Source organism: Papaver somniferum, chromosome 8 (genome assembly GCF_003573695.1).
Source record: "Papaver somniferum cultivar HN1 chromosome 8, ASM357369v1, whole genome shotgun sequence".
Taxonomy (NCBI): domain Eukaryota; kingdom Viridiplantae; phylum Streptophyta; class Magnoliopsida; order Ranunculales; family Papaveraceae; genus Papaver; species Papaver somniferum.
Window position 1 is genome coordinate 145,122,932 of NC_039365.1, and position 16,356 is coordinate 145,139,287.

Below are 16,356 nucleotides of genomic sequence, written 5' to 3' on the forward strand. Positions count from 1 at the left end.
TAATTTTCAAGTGATCGAATGATCAATACGAAACTTTCCAAGTCGACATTAAATGACTGTCTTACACAAATCATGTAAGATGTTTCAAGGCAATTTCCACATGATCATCTTTTGACATAAAGTCAAGAATAATGATGAATGTAGCTAAGACAAAAAGCCACCAACACGTATTTCGAGAAACAAATAAGCGAATTATACTCAGCTCAAAATATCAAATGTGTATCATACGAAAGACTATATCATATATGACTTTTGTCTCAATAGGAGACTAGATAGTAACCCGTGCTTCGCACCGGGTAGTGACCATTTTTTGTTTGTTTGTGCAATTCGATTCATAACGTACCATTTGCAGAAGAGAAACAAAAGTTAAATTGTATAGAGACATATTTTTGCACCATGTCGCCGAAGTGATATTTTGAAACAATTGTTGAGAATAATATCAGTAACAAAAGTGTTACTGTCGCTGACTAATAGGAAGGGGAATGCAGTATTACATGAGGTAGCCAGGACGCGAAGTATAAAGATTCACTGCTTTTAGATAAAATGGAAATATAATTGTCTTCTCGATGTATAAAGACAAAATGGCAATATAATTTTTGTACTGTTAAAAAGGGAAATGCAAAAAACATGGTTGAACATTAACCTGCTAAATTAATAAACTGTATGATAGGTACATAGCTATTGTCAAGCTTACAATTTTATAGCAAAAATTCAAGAAGAAAAGTAATTACATATAATCCCTATTGAGATGTTCCACAACAGGACAAACAGAAGGAATTTTAAACTGAATTTCGCCATCCCACTTCTACGGCCGGATTGCAAGAAAAAAAGAAGAAAAAAAACTGTCAAATTCGCTACTGCAATGAGACGAAAGCTATGAACAGGGAACTATCAGTTTTTGCAATATAACTTCCTAAGGAACCAACATATAAGTCGAAGACTTCAAACATCTAATGTGGCTAATAGCGATTATTTCCTCATTTGGATAATTTTGCCCTTGTAGAATTAATATAATACAAAAACCAAGTCATCTTGTCATTTCGTCGATGTAAAAATCTAATTTAAAATGATTTATCTGAAGTAAAAGAAGTTAGCTGGAGCGAAACTGGTTGTGAGTTTCACAGTATCATCCTAATGGATCATCATGACAAAAACAGTTCATTTAAAACCCAGTGGATATCAGTGTTTGTAACCTTTTTTTTTCTTGATCCACGTCTAATCTGAATATAATAATCTTATATTGTATTTAGTGCAATATGCTTAAATTCTCACTGTGAAAGGGGTGCGAAGAAGTGAGTTCACTTTAATTGATTGTGCCAATACATTTTGAAATGCAATCTAGGTGTACTTTGTTATCTGTTGCAAATGTAAAACCTTAGAGAGAGTACCTGTCTTTTGTAAATGCAGTAGGCTTCAACAAACACTTAAACAATAAGGCGGTTCACGAATTTCTAGGAAAATGCATGCGAGATACACCTGCAAAACACACCCAGAGTTTCAATTAGTTTAAGTCTAAATACGAAGCCAATCTAAACGGATCCCATCCAACTTGGCAAGAGTTTAAAGGAATCAAATTGTATTTTTACAACTATAGTACTGTGCGAGCCGGTTTTCTGCCAGTGCGTGTACTTCCTATGCACCACTACTCAATTTAGTCACAGAACTATACTGTTCCGAAGTTATTCAACTTATTACGATTATAGTTTTGGAACTACTCAATATTGTTCCGAACTACTCAATATAGTTTTGGAATAAGCAAACCAATTACTGAACTGCAAAGGTGATACAATTATGTATAACACCAATTGTAAGATCGAGTAATATGTTAAGTGGGTTGATAGTGACAAAGATAGAAAATCCAAGTGAAGAAAAACATTCAACGCAGTAGATGCAGGTCCATGGTAGATGGCCATTATAACATATTGTAATAAGAATATGGAAGTTCTAAAATTAAGCCAACTTGACCCCTTGTGGCAAGGTCTATCTTCATCCAATTCCTATTTTGATATCTACTGCTAAATTATGATATTGGTTTATGAAATTCAATCAAAAGGTGTATCAAAGCATCATCGACGTTATGCAAAATCGACAAAATTTGCTCAGCTGACAAAATCTGTAACAGAGTCTTCAAGTTTAATACTATCACTCAAGCTCATGCGACAATTGGTCATCAAAATACCTGGAGTGTTGTTAGACTTCTAATACTTTTTGGTAGATAAATGAAACACGATTTAGAAATCCATTAGTCCCAAAAATTCAATCCTAAAACATTCATATCGAAATGTCATTGGTTCACAATAACATAATGGGAAACACTAAGAGACAACAAATTTCATACCCTTGACCCATATTGTAATCACTTCTTCGCCAACTTCCATGTAAACAAAATGATCCCATATGGAAAATGTACTTGACTGTACAAAACTATACCATTGTCCAGCCGACTGCTCAACCCGAGTGTGAGAACTTGGGAAACCTCCACTATCATCTTGTTAGATGTAAGTACCGTTCCAATCACATTGTTTGTTTTCTTAAATTTGAGCCAGAAATGTTCCTACGAAGCCTTGGTACGTACCAACTTCATATACCATGCTGAAGCGTCTCGCGATGTAACTAACTAATCATGTCCATTCATCTTTGTGATTAATATCTTTTCTTATTTGTTCGGAAGTTATTCAACTTATTTTTAGTATTATCAACAGCAGTAACTGATACCAAAACCTTAACTCTCTCAATTCAACATAAAATAAGATTATGTTCCTATGAAACTAAGATGCAATCATTCCACTTAAAAGAGACTAAAAAGGAATCAACTCAAGCCCTTTTCTTTGGAGCGCATCTTTCGAGCCACTTTTAACACTTTTGTGTTCTCTACCACTTCGAGTCTCTTCACTTCCACAAAACAACGGCTCACAAAATATTAGAGAATTTCTTTGTATGCTTATGAAGACAAAAACACGAAGAAAAATAAAAATAAAAAAAAACCATGGATCATTACCTGATTGTGCGAAGATAACAAAGTTTATTTAACTTTCTCTTCTCCTTATCCTTCTTCCCGTTGAAATCAAGTTTACAGTTTAAACTCCGGAGGTTGGACAACCAAAATCATCAGATTCAATCCTAAAATCACACGATTCACATGCAAAAGTAAAAGACACCTTAATCTTTCTTAGACATTTCCACGAACGCATAATGCTCTACACAGTTAACTGAACATTGAAAAACTTATATCTGTTTGAAATCAGTTTGAAAAACTTACATTGGCTTGAATTCGGCAGATGATATTGTGAATTTGTAATTTCACCTAGGTACTGAAGCCAATACAATGTTATTGTGTTTACCCTACATTACATTAGAAATATTCTCACCAAAATTATTTCAAAAATTAGCAAAACCCAATTTCAGTAATCTAAGTTAAGATTTACTTTCATTATCTAAGTTGAAGGATACCCTCATTGTGATATGAATCGTATATTCATCAGCATGAGAAAGATCTGAAATTGAAATTGAATTCACACAGTGGTTAGGAATGTGGTGTTGTTTACTATTTCTTAAGTAAAGATAAAAGAAATAAAAGAAATATTAAGTCTGAACCAACCTCTGTATACAAATATGTAAGAGAATCGTTGTCTTGTGTTTTGGAGAAAATAAATTGTATAACGTTTATTGAAATTGTTCAATTTATTTACATGATTAAATAAAACAATTTCACTCTCGAATACATACACTTGATCTGCGTAGAGCGTCCACAGTGGTGCGAGTATAACCAAAGACCAAAGACAAAAAAAAAAAGACCAAATTTGAGTTTAGGACGTCGTGTGGCGTAGTGGTAGGCGATTATATTTAGTCGAGCGAACGTATAATGTTCGTTTGATTGTGGAGCGTAGATAAAGATTACGCCCAATTAAGGCGTTGATAAAGATTACGCCCGACGTGGGGCGTTTGTAAAGATTACGCCCGATACGAGGCGTTCTTATAGTTTACGCCGGGAAAAGAGACGTTTGTATAATCAATGCCCCATGGGACGTACGTAAAGTCACCGCTCGAAGCCAAGCGTTTGTATAATCAACGCCCCATGGGACGTACGTAAAGTCACCGCTCGAAGCCAAGCGTTTGTGTAATCAACGCCCCATGAGACGTGTATATAGGATGTTTTGAAAAGCTTGTTGTCTGTACTTTGTACTCCTGGCCCTCCAAACTATGGTTACTTCTACCTTTGCTGTGTGATGCTTCCAACATTCATTTGGTGTTTTATGCGAAATCAAAAACAAAATTAGCTATGACATGCTGCACTTGACCTAGAAACCAAAATGAAAACATTTAGTTTCGTGGAAGCATAAGATGCAAAATATTTGCTCTTCCCCAATATTTTCACACTTCAAATTTGAATTCTGTACAAGTTCAATCATTCATGGGGCGTACACTTTATCAAAGCCTGGAATCAGGCGTACACTTTATCAACGCCCCATTAAGGCGTTAACTTTATCACCGCCTGGAGTCAGGCGTTAACTTCACAAACGCCCCATCAGGCGTACATTTAATCAACGTCCCATACAGGCGAAGTTTATATACCCGCCTGTTCGTTGGACGAATTCTTTACGAACGCGCGTTGAGAAGCGGAGATTATATCAACGCCCGTTGTGAAACGGAGATTATATCAACGCTCGACTATATTTGGGTTTGGTCTTGGTCGGCGACCAAATTTAGTCTGGGCTTTAGTCGTTGATCAAAATTTGATCGATAGTACGTCCCACTACGTCTGTCCAAAAGACCAAATATTTGGGTTTAGTCGTCCACTGCAGTTGCTCGTAGGAGTAGGACTTCTAGTACCACTGTATGTAGGGCCATCTTCGATTCATCATCAGTGATCATTTACACCGCTTTTAGATTTCTTTTTAAAAGTAACCCGTTCTAGGGGTTCTAGGTGCGACATGGTATATTAGAGAGGCGGCGTTCTAATAGGACAAAAAGGGTCATCACATGATCACTCAAGGTGTCCCTTATAAAAAAAATACTGAAAATGACAAATTAACCCTCATAATTGATAACCTAGTTCAGTGATGATAATCAAGTTTAGTGCTAATGATTAATTTCACTTATATTAACTCAAAATCAAAACCAAAATCAGATTTTTAGAGTTAAAAAAAAAAAGTTTAGAGGAGAAGGTCAATCTCAATCAATTGAAGAAATTAACCAACAAAATGAAGAACCAGGACCTGAAAATGACAGGGTATACTTCTAAATTAGTCCCAACTAACTTTTTGTTGCTCAAAGTTATATAAAGTACGTAAAAAATTCAATTTTTTAACATTTTCAGAGCTAATTACGGTTGGAATTTTGCTCATAACCAACCGTATATCGAAGTTACGGTTCGTAAAGATGAACTACCAACCGTAACTGGCTAAATTTGAAGAAAACCCGATCGTAAAACCAGTTACGGTTGGTAACTAAATGCTCGATACCAACCGTAACTGAGTTACGGTTGGTAACCAAATGCTCGATACCAACCGTAACTGAGTTACCGTTCGTAAACTAAAATGGTTACCAACCGTAACTGAAGAAAATTCTCAGATATAAGAAAATACGGTTGGTAATTGAACTAATTCCAACCTTAACAACATCAAAATATCCAATTGCGGTTCGTAATTGAGTTAAAATCAACCGTAACTCACATAAATCCAGAAATTTCAATTTCAATTTTCATCTAAAACCATAATTTTTGATGGAAATTAAACTTAACTCGAACAAAATAAACCAAATCGTAAACAAAACATACCTCATATAAGTCATTACACTACACTTGATTAATTTTTGAATCGTCGATTAATCGAAGACGGTGAAATTTTGAATTTTAATGGAGGTTACGGTTGATGGGAGGAGGAAAAGAGAAGAAGAAAGAAAACAAATTTTCAATTTAGCTTTGATTTAGGTTAAAAACTGAAGAGGATAATCTAGTTAATTTACACCCCCTATAGGACATCTCCTAACCAATTAAAGGAACATTACTATCACACTGCCGCCCCTCTAATAAACACTGCCGCCCCAGGTTACTTTTAAAAACTCCTCCAACATCTTTCCTGTAAGCTGATTCTGCTTCCCTAAATAGATGCTCGTATCAGTTTCACTCATTATTTTGACCAACCTCTTCATAGTCTAAGCGTGCACGTTAACTAATAGAATAAAGGGGCCTTAGAACCCGTGAATATTCGTTAACCAAACTAGTTGCTCACCGTACGATGCACGGGTCTGTTTCTTGCTTACGTAACAATTGATGTGAAATTTATTGTACGACCTTCGAGATGGTGTCATTGGTAACTCAGCCCATAAAGAACACAAATTATCCAAAATACCACTCCACAATAACATATCAGGTTGAAAAAATTGAAACATCTTGGAACCTAAACCATCCACTAAAAGGAAAACAAACATAAAAGAAAACTTCAATTAAGTTGTAGTTCCTAAAAATTCACCAAAACAATTAATAAATTGTAGTTCCTAAGAAAAAACGACCTAAGGTACATGACAATTAAGGAATAAAGGAAAATTTTAAACGAGTACCCCAAAAGCGGCAAATTTAAGCCAAATCAACTTAATCTTCTATTCGCTATTATCATTCCTCCATGTCAATGCTTCAAGAATAATACGGTCTGGAATTGGCACGACTGTATCGGCGCATAATGATTTTGGTATATCTATCTGGTAAATCATTCTTTTGGATGATAATAATTTTTGATATTGATGGTCCATTAGCTGTATTTGAAATCCCAATGCACATTGGATTTTCATTATCATCGAATCTCCTGATCTCAAGTAAAATCCTACATTGTATAAGACATGTGCTGAACACGCGTCCATGTGCATCGCGAAGCCAATTTTAACCGTAAATTGATATTTAGTTAGTGGTATTGCATCCCTTGATTTCATCACATGGCACCCTATTAGTACTTCCTCTCTGATTTCATCTCCAGCCAGTACTTCTGCAACAATGTATTCTAGGTGGTGCTTAGACCGTGATGGAAGATTAATTATTAATCAAAAGTTAATTGCAAAACTTGCAAGCACGGAAATTTTAGTATAACTGCAAAACCAGAACCCAAACATTTACTAAAAGGAAAACAATAACAAAACCGGAAGTTGGAATCGATGAATCTGTGACTCCGAAAAATCTACCTAAATGTAGTTCCTAAGAAATCAAGCAATTGTATTCCAAAGAAAAAATAAAAGGAAAACTCTAAATAAGTACCCCCAAGGCACCAAATCTGAATCCAAATCACTTTAACCTTCTGTTCACGATTCTCATTTAGTGCTTGGAGAAAAATATGGTTTATAGATTTGGAATTGTCAGGAATATGTTGACGGACAATAATTTTGGTACATCCATCTGGTAAATCATTCTTTTGATGACAGTAATATTTTATTTTGATTGTCTCTTAGTTGTATTTAAAATGCCAATGTATGTCGGGTAGTCATTCTCATCAAAAAATCTTGATTTCAAGTAGAATCTCGCATTGTGTAAGCTCTGTGCCCTGCTTCTCTCCATGTGCATTATAAAGGAAATTTTCACCGGAATAATTGGTACTGTGTGTCCCTTGATTTCATCATATGTCTCCCTATCACTACTTCCTCCCCAGTTGCAGCTCCGGTTAGCACTTTTGCAACGATTTCATGCAAAATAGTTTAATTATAAATCGATCAAAATTGTAATTCAGTCTATTTATAAGTAACGTAACTGGGATCTGGATATCCTTTTTCTTTAGTTATATGGTTGGCTTTATTCCCTAGCATTTTTAGGGGCGACACAGAAAGATTTAGGGGTGACTTTTTTATTCCATCCCATTGATGTGGCTATGGGGTGTCCTAGTGGTTAGAAAATACTTATATGCTCTTTTATAATCGTTAGTTTACTATTAGTTTTATCAACCGATTGTGACTGTGTTCTTCTCTTCTATGCTTTGTTTTGAAAAAAAATAATACATAAACTAAATTTGGGGCTGCTATCACAATTGGTAGATAATGAACATCACAAAATTACCGATTGTAAAAGTAGAAAATTTTGAAGTTTCATTTGTTTTGAAAAAAATGAATTTGGGGATAATATCGCAATCTGTAGATAAGAAACATCACGATACTACCGACTGTAAAAGTAGAAAATTTTGAAATTCATTGGTTATTGGGAAAAAATAAATTTGGGTCTACTATCACCATCACAAAATTACCAATTGTAAAAGTAGAAAATTTTGAAATTTCATTAGTTTTGGGGGGAAAATAAATTTGGGCTACTATCACAATCGGAGATAGCGAACATCACGAAATTACCGATTGTACAATCGGTAGATACTAAACACCACGAAACTACCGATCCTGAAAATAGATAAATTTAAAAATCCATTGGTTTTTGAAACTTTCGAATTTGGGGCTACTACCACAATCGGTAGATAATGAGCATCACTAAACTAACGATTGTACAATCGGTAGATAATAAACATCACGACACTACCGATTGTGAAAATAGGGAAATTCAAAATTCCATTGGTTTTTGAAAAATTTGTATATGGGGCTACTACAATAATCGTAGATAATGAACATCTCGAGACTACCGATTGTACAATCGGAAAATAATAAATACCACGAAATTACTGATTGTGAAGATAGAGAAATTCAAAAATCCATTAGTTTTTGAAAAAAATGAATTTGGGCCACAACGGTAGATAAATAAAATCACGAGATTTCCGATTGTGCTTCTCTATCGGAACAAAAGAGTATAATCGGTAGATAAAATATCTTATTATCTACTTATTCTGGTACGTTAGTGGCGCTAAATGCTCTGTAATCGTTATTGAAACTTCGAAATTATGTTCTTCACGATGTTTCTCACCTTCTTCTTCATACCCATCGGTTTTTGTTATGGATTTGATAAAAAATGGTTTTGATCCCTCTTCTTCTTTTTCTTGCACTCTAAAACTTAAAACTAAATAACTCAAATAAATTTTCCTATCAATATATACTAAAGATTAACTCCCGATTATACTAATTATCTACCGATTATAAAGGGTATATTAGCTATTTCGAAAAATCAGAGATAAGGGTGACTTCATTTTAGGTTTAGGTGACCCGTTTTTGTCTTATTAATCGCCCCTAATTCTTTTGGGATAGCCCTAAAAATGACAGGTTTTATTTTATAATGAGGATCATGAAAAATTCAAGAGGTGACCACTACATATATGGTAATTATTATTTTCCCATAAAATTAGATATCATTTGATCCTTTGAAACATTAATGATTACTTTAGTTTCACCATATTACAAACATAAACACTTCCACTTGATTTATGTCGGCATAGACTAACTTTGTGTAAAAGTACTTCAGGAAAAAAAACTACCTCAAACATAAGGGAACCAACTCTTGAGTTTTAGCACCCTAGGAAAATCTTGAGTTTGGCTTCTATTATTTGTAGAATCTAATAAAAAATTGTAGAAATCATGTAATTTTCAAAATTTAGGTTAAACTAAAAGCATAGACACCTCGTGAACGATGTCTTCTTATGGTGGTAAAGTGGTTGACCTGCGATCAAAACATGTCTCCTCGAATATTTTCAAGAAACACTGGGTCTTTGTGAAATTAGGAGGCATCTCTTGTGCAATGATGACAATACTCGTATTTTATGGCGAACCTGTGTAACTTACAGATTCCGGACTTTTCTAAGTGCATTGAGTTTCAGGCGTTGTAAACGTCTCATGTGATCAAAGTGTTACCTAACAAATATTTAAGAAAGCTAAGTTCAACTTGTGCAAAAATTTAGATGCATTTGCTACAGATATTGGAGAGCTGAAACTTCTGAGGTGCCTCAACCTTGAAGGCGTACGCATCAAGGTTTCTTGTCTCAACAACTTTCGGCGGCACTTCTGCAGTTCCCATTTCTTAAAATTCTAAAAATATTTAATCTTCAATTATGTATTAAGTGACTGGGTTATGAGTTTTATATAGAAACAGCTGAAGATTTGAAAAATCTATAGTATTCCTCATCTAATAGATGCACAAATACATTTATGTCATCTTGGAAGAATGATTTCATTCATTCCGAGATTTTCGTATTTTTTTTCCTCAAACAGGATATGCCAGGGAGGCTATTAGTTGGCAATCACAACGGAATTGCATGTGTTTGGTAGCATTGTTGTAGTAGGGTTAAAGCTTAGGGACCTCAAACATGCCGGTGAAATGGAAATATGGGACGGACATTCTCTCTAAAAAAAAAAGCAGATGCCCGGTGAGTGGGAAAGATTTTGAACGTGCGAGTTCAAAACTGAATTGGCAGACCCATAACATCGGATTAATAAGATTTGACCTCATCTAACTATGGACTTAACCATGGTTATCTGACCGGATTTTTAGTGAACTGCAACATATTTACCGAATTTTTCACATATTTTCATAATCCAACCACTTCTTTTATCGACTACTTCCATTTATCTGGCGCCAAGAAAATTTCCTATGTATACATATCTTATTTGGTTCAAAGCCCAACTTATTTAGTTTAAAACCTAGAATTCCGTTCCATCAAGCTAAGTAAATGATCCCTCATTCAAATAAAACTTGAAAGTACGGAAACTTTAAACTAAGCTTATCGAGATATTCAACAGAAATAAGGATCCATATCTCTTATATTTCAACCTTGACGTGAAATGATTTGAACTTGTTTCATCCTAGACATAAGAATAAATAGGTATAAGTTATGTTCCTAGTGATGAAGGCTATGGAGTGGATAGATTTACTCTTTAATTGCTCGTGTTATGATTTTTAAATGGTTTTAGATTTATCATTTTTAGCTCCGACCTTTTGAGTTCTCTATACACTGTACTACTAATATAAATGCGTTGACACATATGTTAATATTTCATTGATGAATCATCAGGACACGGTTCATTTTCAGCTCTTACCTTTTGAGTTCTCTATACACCATGCAAAGATGATGATAATGACTTTAGTAATGCTTTCGGCATTGCCATCATTGACAGATCATAAGAGTTATGCAGAAACTTAGAAAAATATAATCTGAAATTATAGTATGGTTAAGTCCATAGATTTATTTAAGAAGTCGTTAGAAAGTAAATATATGAAAAATCGGGTAAAGATACACTTTAACACTAAATATCCGGGCAGATAACCATGGTCAAGTCCATAGTTAGATAATACCAGGTCTTATTAATCCGATGGTTATGGGTCTGCGAATTCAATTTTGAACTCGCACTGCGAGTTCAAATTTTTTTCCCCAGTGAAGATGAAAGATTTTACCAACAAATCCAAAAAAAACATATGCATGATTTGTTCCTTAATATCCCTCCTTTTGTCCATAAACACAGTTGCCAAACATTCCCGAAAAAGACTCATGGTTTAACAGTCTCTTGCACCATTTTTTCATAAACACAGTTGCCAAACATTCTCGAAAAAGACTCATGGTTTAACATACTCTTGCACCATTACTTGTAACACGGAAACAAAATTGATTTAAACAGGAAAAATGCCAACACTCGTACCATTGAGATCTCGTATAACCTCAGCAAAACGCCTGAAAAAAAATAACTTCAATGGCACTGTCGTCCAACATTTTTTCCTTGTATATATAGCAATTACTGGTTATTTCCTATTGTGACAAAATTATAAATTCAAAAATCAAATACCTTCTAGTCTTAAGTGAAGGGATACTTTTGTCAACTTCTTCATTTGATATACCCATAACTCAGTTAGACTTACTCTGTACAATCTTCTTCTTCTTTTTTTTTCTTTGATCAGATTTTTTTTGTATAGAGCATGTAAACAAAACAGAGAAAAAGAATTAACTATTGTTTACAAAGAGAGAAGCAATCCTAGCCGGAATGCTTGAACTGGTCCACTTGTGTTGGACGTTGTGAGTGAGAGCATACGTTGCCAACGAATGGGAAGCTTTATTTGCTGGTTCCGGGACAAAGCTGTAAGCACCACTATTGTTTAGGGCGGCCATCTTGTGGGTAATATCATGATACAAAACAGATACTATGTACAATCTTATATGTGAAGCAATCTCACGACAACTAAAAATTATGTATTTACATTTTACTAAATATTTAACAATAACTTTATCTAGATACAAAACATCCTCAATTAGGCATCCATAAAACACCCCAAAAAAATATGCACATCCTCAAAAAAATATGTAACAAACAACAAAGAAAACGTCATCACATAATATATATTTTTTAAAAATCGTACTTCATGTCTGTCGGAGTAGATATCAATGATTTATGGATCGACACTGGAACAAAAGCAATAAAAGAACACCAAGTCACCCAACTACAGTCACCAAAAACACATAAACTACAAAAACACCATAACCAAATAAATAAGTTCAAATTAAATCGTTACCAGCACCTAAAGATGCACCATGCATGTAAAGTACAACTCCGTAGAGAAAATGTATATACAAAAGGCTACCAAGAGAACATTGAAAATAATTAATATATGTATGAGATGTCCATGACATATATTACTTGCTAGTTTACAAACTGATTGGAAAATTGTCGGCGTTACGTCGATCACATTTCAAATGGTATCATAAGATATGTCAAACTGAAACATAAAGACAATCAAACTTATTTATATCTCACCAAAATCATCATAAATTCCATAAATACATAATCTTTAACCCCAACTTAAAGTCATCATAAATCCTATAAATACAAAGTCTTTAACCCCAACTTTCTAGAGCTCATGGAGTATCATCAGCATCCAAAACTAAAACTAAATCAAAGAAACAAATACCAATAAAACAAAAAAAAAAATCAGTATTTCACGATTATATACCTTGTTTGTGTTTGTTACTATGGACACAAAGCTCTGAATATATATTTCAATACTCATGAGCTCCCACTGCGCAGCGATGCAAAACGAAAAACGAAGAAAAAAAATTAGACAACGAAATTGTTGGGAAAAAAACCAACCTTAGCAAAACAAAAAGCAACATTCAAAAAATGGGATCTGTCGTTAGCTCAAACACTTTTATATAGAGGGTGCCCAAGGCTAGAAATTTCAACGAAAAAACTGATATTTTGGAAATAATATTATGATTTAAAAAGTATTCTTTACATAAATGGGATAGCCGTATTAATGCCGGGATATTTGCATCGAATATATTTATCTTTTTATCATTTTATTTTTGGAATGTAACATCAAGCAAAAATTGTTTTTGCATTACCATTTTTTGTGTTTTCGTTTTATTGTTCTCCCTATCCTGAAGCAAATGTTTTTCTCCATTTGCACCTACAAAACAACACCCCAGAAATAGTTGTTCCTCAGTCTTGGAGGGGATTCCTGAAAAATCAGCAGTGGCATGAGAAAAAGAAAAACACTAAAAAATTAGGTACTACCTTATGATTATGATTAGGATGCAACATATATGAGTCCTAAAAGCAAAGCCGGCAAAAAAGATTATTCTGCTGCAAACAATTAATAAAATGAAAAAGATTATAAGATTAGCAGAAAATAAAGCTATTTCTAAAAGATTGTGTGTGTATAATAACCGGATTAAATGAAACAACATCAATATGGAGAAAAAGTTGTCGATTACCATTTCTTGGCGTACACACGTATGATCATTCAACTGCAAAACAGACGCAATACACAAACCAGTCAACAAAACCTTAAAACTGAAAAAAAAACAATAAGAAAAATAAAAAACAAAAAATAAAGCGAGAAGCGGCGTAAAACAATAGGAGGTTTGCTTTTTCTCCAACGCCTTTTATAGAGACACACTGAGCCTCCAAAACAATGCTATTTTGGAGAATAATGCTAGTGAAAATCTAAACATATCTAGAATTTTATAAATTTTATAAATTTTGTCTAGGGTATTAATTCGTAAATATATCGATATTATTATTATTTTTTTAAAGGAATAATAATAAAAATAATAATATTCTATTTTATGGTGAAATGAATGTATTATACTTTTCTACCAATATTTTTTGTTCATTTATCTTCGAAATTTTACTTGATGTGGTTGATTGTTTATTACGATTTTCTATTAACAATTTTGTATTTCAATTATTGTACATGATTAATAATCAATTTGTTTGCGGAAGAGGAAGTTCGGTTCGATCTGCTGTAAGTATTCACAACTCCATGAATTTTGATTTTATACATTTTATCAAAGTTTTAATTAATTTCATTGTTGTCATAATCAACATTAATTTAATTTTCAGAATCTTGGAAGTGTAATATTTTGGTTTATTTTAGCTATAAAAAGTGTAATATTTAAGTTTACTTTAGCTATAAAAAGTGTAATCGGACATTGTACACTGGACTTTTCTTTTATTTTTTTTTCTTATGATTGATTTTTAATTCTTTTTTTCTTATGATCGATTTTTTGATGGAATCATGATGAAAAAATAAAATTTTGATGTGATTATATCAATGTAGTTCTAACAATAAGAATTAAATATCTCCACAAAGATTTTTTAATGTATTTTTGGCAACATCATAAAATTCTATAATTTTTAAAAATATATCGTGTTAATATTATTACTAAATTTAAAATATGGTGGGACCAGAATCAACCGGAAGCTCCGATGAACCACAACGCTCGAAAAAACTCTGTTTTTATATAAAGAATTTCACCAATATCATGATAAACTAAATACATTTATAGTTTAGTAGAGATGAGAAAATTATAGCTAATGATAGAAGATCTAATCTATCTAAATGCCCACAAAGAAGCAAGTTTCCCCACTTAAAGTAGAGAGGATCAGTAGCAAAATAATTTGTATCTCTTGAATAATAAACTCATGCTAAGCTCATGATAACGAAAATAAGAAGAATTATTTCTGTTAAATAATTTTTTTTTATGATTTACTAACTAAACTGAAATGTCGCGGCCCTAAAACGGTATATAAGAACATTTCTTAACACCATCCGATGCAAATGATGGATCTGCAACAAACATATCAAAAATATGAACAAGCAAAACTCATGTGCTTTAACACTCAAAACATATCCATCTCGTTCATTTCAATCTCGTCTCTGAAATCATCTATGTCCTGCAAAATATAACCGGAAACCAACCAAAAAATGCAAAACCATTGATTCCACTAACTGACTATAGAGGGGATGTTAATTTAAAGTGCAAACACTGGCAATGCCTTTTTACCGGACCAACTTAACAAACATTTAAAGTGCAACAGTCAGAAACATCTAAAGAAGTCCTCATCTGAAACGTTGATAAACATGAATCCAAACAGATTATACGTGATTAAAAATCATAATCTTTCTTTCGAGACTGAAAACTTCAAATTATAAGAGCATGGATGCGAAGGTAGTTGAAGGACACAATTTCAACTCCGGGAAGTTCATTTTTTCAATAACTTTTATAACAAACAGATTAATAAGATAATCAAATTGTAAATAAAAATCAAAATTCTGGAATATCTTATCTCTCTATCACTTTGAAATACAAAAATTTGAAATCAAAATTGGAAAACTAAAATGACGAGATTAAATGCATGTACCTGCAGGCTGCAGTATATCAAATGTTTTAAGAAGAGCGATGCATCCAATTGTACTACAAAATCTCAAAGTCGGAATTCCTAACCATGAGCTTCATTCCCCAATACTCTTACCAAAATTATCCACATCAGCATTTTGTGGGGTCAGAATGAATAAGACTTCAGTATTGAGTTTGAATTATCATCTTGTTAGATAAGTAAGAATAAAATAGACTTCTCAAGATACATAAGTTTAAGTATCCACATACCTTTTGTTGATGAAGTTCCTTCGGGTTCTTCAGTAGATCTTCGTCTTCAGTTTTAAGCGTCGTGAAGTCTAAAGCTCAACTATACAATCTATCCTATAGTCCGAAACTCCTATAGATAGACTAGAAATCAAGATTATAGTTTTGATCAACTAAACTTGATAAACAAGCTTGAGATAGCAACGCTTGCGAGTTCGACCGAGCAATGCTCTAACAATCCCCCCTTGTCAATTTTAGTGACAAAACTATCAATATATATGGATTACAAAATAAATAAGACTTTGTAGCTTCTCATCCATCACGCTTGATTTCCTTGGTTCTTAAACATTACTTGAATTCTTTGCCGCTCCAAATATTCCAGTGACTCTGAATGTGTTCGACCCATCATCATTGTTGTTGAAGATCCGTAGTTATAACAATAATCAACAAGATTGTTTTTCATTTTGTTATACAATGTCATAGTATTATTACACGACATCAAAGTTCAATTGTACCACAACTTTGACAATAATACTATGATGGTACGTATCACTCCCCCTTAGTCAATACTTCATCTCACAATGAAAACCAATCCCCCTTACAT

General features: G+C 33.4%; 1 long non-coding RNA gene across 3 annotated transcripts; it reads right to left on the bottom strand.

Annotated features, from left to right (window-relative positions):
• Positions 1-631: 631 nt before the first annotated feature.
• LOC113306823 lies at positions 632-3,636 on the bottom strand. 3 transcript variants are annotated; one of them, XR_003338853.1, is made up of 5 exons: positions 3,599-3,636; positions 3,260-3,494; positions 2,999-3,120; positions 1,389-1,476; positions 632-805 (listed from the first exon to the last, which is right to left on the bottom strand). It is a non-coding gene; the product is annotated as an uncharacterized LOC113306823 (long non-coding RNA). The 3 variants fall into 3 exon arrangements; XR_003338854.1 differs by lacking the exon at positions 3,599-3,636 and having other exon boundaries at positions 3,260-3,342; positions 3,451-3,539; XR_003338852.1 differs by lacking the exon at positions 3,599-3,636 and having other exon boundaries at positions 3,260-3,539.
• Positions 3,637-16,356: the final 12,720 nt, after the last annotated feature.